Source organism: Mixophyes fleayi, chromosome 8, assembly GCF_038048845.1.
Source record: "Mixophyes fleayi isolate aMixFle1 chromosome 8, aMixFle1.hap1, whole genome shotgun sequence".
Lineage (NCBI taxonomy): Eukaryota > Metazoa > Chordata > Amphibia > Anura > Limnodynastidae > Mixophyes > Mixophyes fleayi.
This window is the reverse complement of record NC_134409.1, coordinates 20,038,849-20,048,459: the sequence shown is the minus strand read 5'-3', so window position 1 is coordinate 20,048,459 and position 9,611 is coordinate 20,038,849. Positions and strand designations below refer to the sequence as shown.

Here is a 9,611-nt window from a genome sequence, read left to right as displayed (position 1 = left end):
CAATAAACCAGTATTTTGTAATGTTATATACTGAGCAAAGATTATTCATTTCTACATTAGGACTGCAAATATATGACATATCCATAGGTTTAACACCGAATCAATGGGCCCCATACCAAAATTGGGGAGTGTTTGGCGATATATATTCATCCTTCTGGCCCCTACTTGGCTCTTCTGACCATGCGCGGGGGCGGTACATGCATAATGAGCCACATAGGTCTTTACTACTCATGTGCAAGCCACTGGACATGCTCAGAAGAGCAAGGGCCTGGATATGATGTTGGGCAACCATGGCCGGGCTCCATTGGCTAACAATAGCCACCCTCACTTCCCCACTAGTTGTTATTCTGCTACCTTCTGAATCAGGTGCTCTCCAGACCTCTTAGATTGTAAACCCATTGGGACAGGACCATATTTACCTTCTGTTTCATGTTATTGTATGTAATTTGTGCCTAGTCATGATCCCCTCAATGTACAGCGCTGCGTAATATGTCAGCGCTTTATAAATAAAACAATAATAATAGATGCCACACAGTCTGCTCCTGCGGTAATTCCGCCACTGAATACACTTCTGGTATCGTGATATACAAAATATGTTTTAGGTAATATGCACTCTATGTAGTACTGTGTGTTCATTTAACCACAGCATGTTTCAGCTGTTGTTATATCTCAGGAGTTTTAATATCATTATTTCACCCAGACACCCTTGGTTAACCAGTTTATACTATAAAACCAATAGACCCGCTATCTGCTGTTAAAGTAGAATTATACCTTAAAACTTAAACTATTATGCTGGGTACATTAACTTACTGGAAAGACCCTTAATGTTGGAAATTGCACATCAACTTAAATTTTCCTGATGAAAGCTGAGAAACACATTTTAAAAAAACTGTAGACTGCACTGATCATTTCCATGGGTGTTAATGTTTCTAAGAAAGGTCAGGTATTCAGAATCTGTGAGCGCATATTTTGTGAAAGATAGCCACAGCCTGAGATTTAGACAATGGGAGGAGCTGTGTCCTTCGACAGCACATAGTAGTGATATGAGGCTCCTTGCTTACTGGTGTAAATAAAGTTACCACGTCCAATTTGTTTGCTATTTTTATTGCTTTCCCTTTCTTTGAAATTAGTTTTAATGGAATGGTTCAATTTTATAAAACAATAGACATCACTGCTGCAACTGCTGTCTGTAGAAAGCAATTAGCCGGTAACTAGATCCCTTCATATAGAGTGTTGGAAACAGTGACCCCTACAGGTTTTAAACAAAGAAGTCTTTTACTTATGTGTATACATTTTCCCTGTTGCCACACACTACAGTGTTTGTTGTAATGGTGCCAAACATTATATGCTTAAAAAATTGATAGAACCCCTTTAATAATCATTTATCAGAAGTTTTTATTTTAATAGCAAGACTGCTTAACAACAGCTTAAGAACGTAACATGTTTCTTATTACAAGGCTCGGATTGATATAAGACTCTGTCAGCTCTATTACCCTAGAGATCTATCGGTAGTCACACTCTAGATGGATTATAACCTGGTACGGTGATCCAAATATTTCCAATCATGCCGAATATCTCTAGATGACACGTCCAGAATATCCCAAACTGCATTCCCCTAACTATATAATATGGTTGTGGGTAGCAACTTATTTTGGCCTTAAACTGGAAATCCATCAACACTCTTATTCTACAATTCATATTTCCCAATACCTTATGAGATCTTTGCATGTTATCATTACTAACTTTTTTTATTGACTTCTGAAAGCCAAAGTAATAATAGATGAAAGTTTCTTCCAACCTATCTACTTGTGAGGAGAATTCATCAGACATGAATTAAGTAAATTTAAAACTGTGATGGGCAACGGGCGGGCTTAGGGCCAAATGTGGCCCTAGGAGTCTTTACCTGCATACCCAGATCCTTCCTGCTTTATAGTAAGATTTGTCTGTAATAGATTGTAATGCTTGTGTGAAATACCAGCTAATTTGTTATTACATATGGGTATTTTCATTAAATGTAATGCTTTAACTTATTACTGAGATGAAGGGTAACATACGGCCCTTTTGAAGGTTAGAGGGTCATCCATGCGTCCCCGAAGTGTATCATTGGTATAAAAAGATATCAGTTTGAGCTCCCATGTCCTCTTCTCTTCCCTAATCACTACAATAGAACCAGCCAAGTTCTGTATGCTGTGTTGGACAATGGAAAACATTATATCATCAATATAGCGCCACTAATTCCACAGCTTTGTACAGAGAACTCACTCACATCAGTGAATGCCTTTTGGAGCTTACACTCTAAATTCCCTAACACACACAGACTAGGGTCAATTTGATATCAGACAATTAAACTACCAGTATGTTTTTGGAGTGTGGGAGGAAACCGGAGCACCCAGAGGAAACCCACGCAAACACGGGGAGAACATACAAGCTCCTCACAGATAAGGTCATGGTCAGGAGGCGAACTCACAAACCCAATGCTGAGAGGCAGAGGTGCTAACCACTAAGCCACCATACTGCCAGGTTTAATAGTAAACAAATACTGCAGTACCATTTATGGCCAGCGAGCAGCACTCTTACATTCTTCTACTGCCTTTTTTTCTATTGGACAATGTGGCTTGTAAAGCATTACAGGGCAGGACTCATATATGCTGTACATATTCAAGCCAGTGACTTTGGTTTATCTGTATGTGCTTATTCAATATGGTATGCTATAATGATGCTATGAAAATCCTGCCATTGCCCTTTTGCCAATAATCCCCTTTTAAACGAAATATAAGCTACTTAAATCGACAATATTATTTTTCACAAGCAATATGGTCAATAAACTTCCATCATAAAATTGTATGTGTCAAAATCCCCCTGTACAAATTGCCTGATCGTCTCTCAAAGTCATGTTATACTTTATTACAAGATGCACATAAAGGTCTGCTTTCCGTTTTCCTAAATAATAGCGTGAAGTAATATTTTTTGCAGAACTTTACATATATATATATATATATATATATATATATATATATATATATATTTATATATACTTACTCTGCCAATAGCAAGTGATTCCGTAAAAGAAACATATTACTGCAGTAACATGCTATATTAAAATGATTCAAGTGACCAGGGAGTTAAATTCACTTTCCAGATTTGTGTTCAAACGAAATGATATATTCAAAGTCTGATTCCCTCTCTCTTCACATTTCTGTCTTGTAGTATCAGCTCCTGGCTTAAAGTCAATTTCCTGCAGTTAAAAGTTTATAAAGCTCAATGTTCCTGGGCAGAAAGCCATTTGTAATAAAAGTTCAATGCTCTCTATATTTTTATTCAGATGTCACTTGAAGATTCAATATTGTAATGTTTCTGTCATCACCCTCATCTTCATTAGAGTACAATCTAATACCGCTGCTTTTGTATCTATTGTCTGGCTACAAAACACGATTAGAGACAACAATGCTTTATGTGTCTGAAACGTATCACTTAAAACAATATAATAATATCAATATGATTTTGTTGCCATTGAAAAGAGATACTTACAATGTGATCTGATTATTCTTATATAACTATGAAAGGTCATTACAACAACCGTGTATATTATCATTAAATGCATGTGTGCTTTAGTTGCCCTCTGTGTTTGGAAATATTAACAAATAAATGTGTAATAATATTCCTGCTGCATGGATGTACTTAGCTTCTTTAAACTTGTAACCCTCCTAAACTTGTAAAAGTTACCATGCTCTAGAAAGCAATTATTTTTGCCAGTTTCCCATAATCACCTTATATCTTAGTAAAATACAAGTCCATGGAGTAAATGTATCAAGCTCAGAGTTTTCCGACGGTTTTGAAAAGCCAATCAGATTCTAGCTATCATTTCTTTACTACAATTTAAAAAATGCTAGCTAGAATCTGATTGGCTGCTATAGGCAACATCTCCACTTTTCAAACCCGCCGGAAAACTCTCAGGTTGATACATTTACCCCCAGGACTTCTCCAGATCATATTTAGCTACTTGGCCTCTAGGATTCTTGGACAGGCCCAGTCCCTATTCAGTTCCTGTTAGTTAATGTACATATGTGTAAAACTGTATGTGTTATATTCAGTTTGTGTTTCCTGAACCAGTTCCCTGTACTGGTGGAGTGGAGTTCCCCTAGTGGAGTTCCAGGGACTTTGTGTATGTAAGACCTTGGGTCATTCAAGAACCAGAGGACTTCATGTAAATGAAAAGGTGGATGCTCATATCCCTGTCTTTAGAACACATGATTACTATATGTTTGACTTACACCCCTGCATGATCGATATACATAATCTATGCCTACTTTCTTACAATTCTAGATACTACTTATTCCGCTCTCCATCATTCATTTACAATTCAATAAGTAGCAAACTCCTATGTCCCTCTTTACTCCACCCTAACCTTTTTCTTCCTATGTTTGTCTAACCCCCACCCCAAGAAATAAAACAAGAAAAACAACATTCTTATTCCGTTATGATAACATACCTAGTCGCCTTTTGCAAATCTGAGTTTTCCTCAATATTTGTCACTTTCTTTTTTGTAGAAATATCTTGTCAATTATATGTATAATGTTTAGTATGTATTTCATATGTTGTTTTGCAAAAATCAATAAAAAAAAAATAAGAAAAGAAAAGGTGGTTGATAGATAACACATGTCCCAAGCTCTCCCTGTTTCCTTATTTACATTTCATTTTTCTGAGCTTATCCAACTTTTTTTTTTTAAAGCTGTTATTACAGATTTTAGAAAACTGGAGAAACTGTTTGTATGTTTTCTTGCTAAATAATAAGGTCTGCCGCCAACTGCTTCATTACATCCTATAGCTTACCACCTCTATGCAAAATGGTGAGAATCCTGCTGCATTATCCAGGTACTGCTATCAGGAGAATTCTACATAATATGCAGCAGTCCATTGTCACCTCAATGAGATTAGAAATAAGCCACCATACACTCTCTCTAGACGTCCATAGCTAAAATACCCCTTTCCGGGGTGCAGGGAATAAAACCTTATAGCTCTTACCATAACTTTGAAGACTGCAACCTCAGGAAAAATAAGTGATTGCTTTAACCAGCAAAAGGATACATATAAAAGTATAAATTTAAAACACATATAAAGTTGACCCCAAGTCTGGATCACGACAAGAGACTGTCATTAGGACCAAAACAGCAAAGGCAGAGCAAGTTCGAAAGCTGCCTCCTCTATCATCATAATCCAAAATACAATTGTTCACCTGCACATTTGTTTTATTAGAGGTTCGGTGGCATCTGCAGTATTTTGCTGCAGTAAATAGGCTATAATCATGCTTAGCTCTGGAAAAGCATGACGCTCCAAAAGCTAGTCCAAGCCCACCATGTGAGACCTCATTTAAAAGCTGTTTTTGAGTTAACAAATCCTAATTAAACTCATCTGTCACATCTGATGTTTTAATCTTCTTTGATAAATTGTATTTAGACTAAGAAGCCTGTTTCAGTAGGTAGCTGTTTCAACAGAAGATTAGCGTTGGCTTTAATCAGCGATACAACTTAACTGGTGCTCACTGGGTGTGAACACTGAAGAATGGAGAGTCTTTAGAGGCCAAGAACATTGTTATCTGAAAAGGGGAGCACATGGCATCACATAAGGCAAAATACCTGATTTATGTTCTATGTTATAATGGTACAAAAGGGCTCGTTTACAGAAGTGCAACAAAGGAAGTGCAAACCCTGCTTTGTGATGCTACACACCTAATGTTGTCCAACTGTGCCCTGTTTTACAGAGAAGGGCATGGATTTGACTGCAGAGATGGATGCTTCTGCAGGTGGTGCACACGTCAGACGGGAAGGATCGGTGCGGATTAGGCATATGAGTGTCTTTAAGTTTTTTTACTCTTATGCAAAAATTAGATTTTGCTTTGCGGGATGAGATTCCCTAAATGATACCAAGGAGTTGAGAGGGTGCATTTAGAGGGTAGTTTGCTGCTTTGAAGACGGAGCACTATCTCTGCGGTGGCGGTGTTCGTGTCTTCTCTTTTAATGGGATGCATTTTGCACTGCCCAGTTACAATTTTGCAGAAAAGCCCATTGCTAGGCGCATAAAAGTGATACTTTTATATAATAAAGACAGAGCCCCATTGTATCGATCTCAGTCTCATGATTCATATAGGACATGAATGATGCTGAAGCTAAACTGTACAGCACTTTTTATCATACTCTCTGCTGTCTAAGGTTACATATATGATGGTGCTAACATCCTGCATTTAAAATACGTTTCTAATGCAGGTAAAGAGAATGTAAAAAATGTGAAAATAAAAATCATTGTACCAAATGACGTAGTGCGTATTTGCATTTTTATGTGAGTTTAACTTGCATTACACCTAAGTGCAGTACAACTAAGTGCCTATAATGTGCCTTAATACAGCTGATGTTAGATGCTATTTTAACCGTTATACAAGGCCCATCTGTACTCTCCCCTTGCACAAAACGGCAAAATGACTTATAACTAGAAATGCTCACTTACCCCCGTGAACTGGTTTTGGTTTTGGTTTTAGATCTGGATTAGCTTTGTGTTTTGGTTTTGGAAAAACCGCCCTCGTGTGTTTTGGTTTTGGGTTTGGATATTATAGAAAAAATCCTAAAATATACTAAAATCACATAATGTTGCTCTTTGTTATTCCTACATTATTATTAACCTCAATAACACTAATTTCAAGTCATTTGCAGTCAATTTTTGCCACCTCACAGGTCACAATATTATTTTCATACACTTTCGGACAAATACTGCAGCGACCTGGCTGGATGGTAAGCGACAGAGCAATGACACAAACACACGGCAGTTCCTAGCACATCTAGGACACGTTGGCACACAGCAGTGGCAGAAAAGAAAAATGGGGGTCCAGCCTCCCTCTCACCCACCGTTATGTTGGATCTTAAAATGGAATCCAAAACTCCCGAAATCCGAGATCTGACAACGTTACAATGACGTTTTGCCTCATTTTCAATTCCGAGGGCGCGCGAAAATACCGAGCCTGCTCGGATCCCCTAAGTTCGGGTGTGTTCGGTTCTCGAGCAATTGAACCTGAGCATCTATACTGATAAGCATTAGTTATACCATTTATATTGACAACCGTGCAACTACGAGGGGTGGTGGGGGACAGGGAAGTAATACTCTACCTGCCATAATCATATCATCTTGACATGCAAAAATACCATTTAGTAGTACATTCTATACGTGCCGACTTTATAAAGGTCAGGTGGCAAGTGCAGAGGGGAGGGCGCAGCACCCCAAATAGCGTAATTTTTGCCCCACCCCCTAGGCAAAATGCTGCATAGCATCATTGTGCCACAGGGGGTTTGGCCAAAATGAGGGGTCCCGCCCACTTCACTAGGATCCATGATAAAGGCTTGCTCTCTACGGGAGATTAGGGAAGAATGGTAACGACAAGGGTGGAACTTGTATGAAATCAGACATAAAGTGGTGCTCTTGTCGAAGGGTCCTGCTGTAGACACAGAGCTGCAGGAAGAGGGTACTCTCTGGAGCACACAAATTCTATCAGTAGGAGAAGATATGGATTAATTTGCTGCACTGAACTTCAACAGCCAATCAGAGCTCAGAGTAGAACAATAAACGTGTATAATAGCAGCGGTTAATAGAAACTCCACAAGTCCATTGTAAATGACCTCAAGACTGTTGAAGTGGATACAGAGAACAACTCAGCCCATATAGCTAAAACTGCAGCATCTGCTCATCCCATCGTCTGATTTGTTTGGATCATTCTATGCATACATTAATCCCTTGCTCTGATCACGCTTAATGCTAACATGTCAGCTGCGTCATGCCCCAGGGATGGCTGGAGGAAAGCCCTGAATTTGACATTCTTGATAAAACTTTGATCATTTGGCCAGCGCTGGCCATAGACTCACCAGCTTTGGCTTATACAGTGATGACAGCAATTTGGCCTACAGTTCAGTCCTTTCTTTGAGAAGAAAAAAGACTAGTATATTATTTTTTCAATTTACATCAGAACATTTACATATGGGAACGGGAACCCAATCCTACTCTTAAACATTTGGAACGGGGCAATGCCAACAGCATTTAATCATATATTTTAATAAGAATTCTGCATGCGGCATAGGTAACTTTAGAAGATCACACAATGGGTTGTGTTCAGGAACAGACTGACCTGTGTGATGGGTTGGCAAAATCTGAACAAAAATGAGAACACATTCCCCATTGCAGCTGCCGTTGAACGACATGGACAGGGAGATGATAAAAGATGTTCATAGTCTTCTTACTAACATAGCGGAACTGTCCAATGCATATGCGCGGCCTTAGGACCCGGAGATGTCATTAGGACAGAGTCATCGCCGGGACAGCCTATCGGATGCGCTGTCCTGACATGATTTTAATGTTAAATTGTTCTGCTAATTCATCTGTCATCTTTGTGATGACAGATGTTACTGAACAGAGCAAAAATGTTAAATAGGCCCTTGAAATTCCATTTAAGTAAGAGGGACAATTTGGTTTTTCCAGGGCGTTTGGTCACCCCTTCTAGGACAGGAACTACACTTGATCTTAGCCAAAAGGCCGAGAAGCGAAATGTGAATTCAGAATCAGAAATTGTGTGCTATGTCCATGTATTGATGCCAATGAAGGTGGCCATTTTCATGGAGACTAAGATTTAATCAAAGACTGACAGGTAAGACAACATGACTTCAGTAATGGAGACAGAAATGTAAAAGACACTTCAGTCTCTAGAGATTCATTAGCTGCTTTTCTTTAACACATAGTCGCCTACTCTGCCGGAATTTCCGGGAGACTCCCACATTTCTAGGAGACCTCCAGGGAGAGCAGGGCAACCTCCCGGTTCTCGCTCCACCATATATAAGTGATGGGGGTGGGGCTTAATTATGCAAATATTGCCTTACTCTCTACACGTGATCGTGGGACCACCACCACCCGTGCATTTTCAGGTGACCTCCGGGCCCTGTCCCCCGGAGGCACAGACACCTCGAGCCGCCAAGTCACCACCGGCCTTCTGGCATCAGACCAAGGAGCCCCATCCCTTCCAGGGCGTTCGGTCACCCCTTCTAGGACAGGAACTACACTTGATCTTAGCCAAAAGGCCGAGAAGCGAATTGTGAAATCAGAATCAGAAATTGTGTCCTATGTCCATGTATTGATGCCAATGGAGGTGGCCATTTTCATGGAGACTAAGATTTAATCAAAGACTGACAGGTAAGACAACATGACTTCAGTAATGGAGACAGAAATGTAAAAGACATTTCAGTCTCTAGAGATTCATTAGCTGCTTTTCTTTAACACATAGTCGCCTACTCTGCCGGAATGTCCGGGAGACTCCCGCATTTCTGGGAGACCTCCAGGGAGAGCAGGGCAATCTCCCGATTCTCGCTCCCACCATATATAAGTGATAGGGATGGGGCTTAATTATGCAAATATTGTGCCATCTTAGCCCCGCCCCCTGCTGTAATTGCCCAAAATTGTGACAAGGGGGCGGTGCCAAAATGATGCGATTCCTCAAGCCCCACCCTCGCACGCCCACCTCCCCAGGATCTCTCTGAAGCCAACAAGGAAAAGTTGGCCAAGTATGTTCTACAAGAATCAAGATATTC

The 9,611-nt window shown here is 39.7% G+C and overlaps 1 pseudogene; it reads right to left on the bottom strand.

The window, feature by feature from the left end:
* Window positions 1-8,401: 8,401 nt before the first annotated feature.
* LOC142100489 (U2 spliceosomal RNA) lies at window positions 8,402-8,577 on the bottom strand (annotated as a pseudogene).
* Between the last annotated feature and the right edge of the window lie 1,034 nt (window positions 8,578-9,611).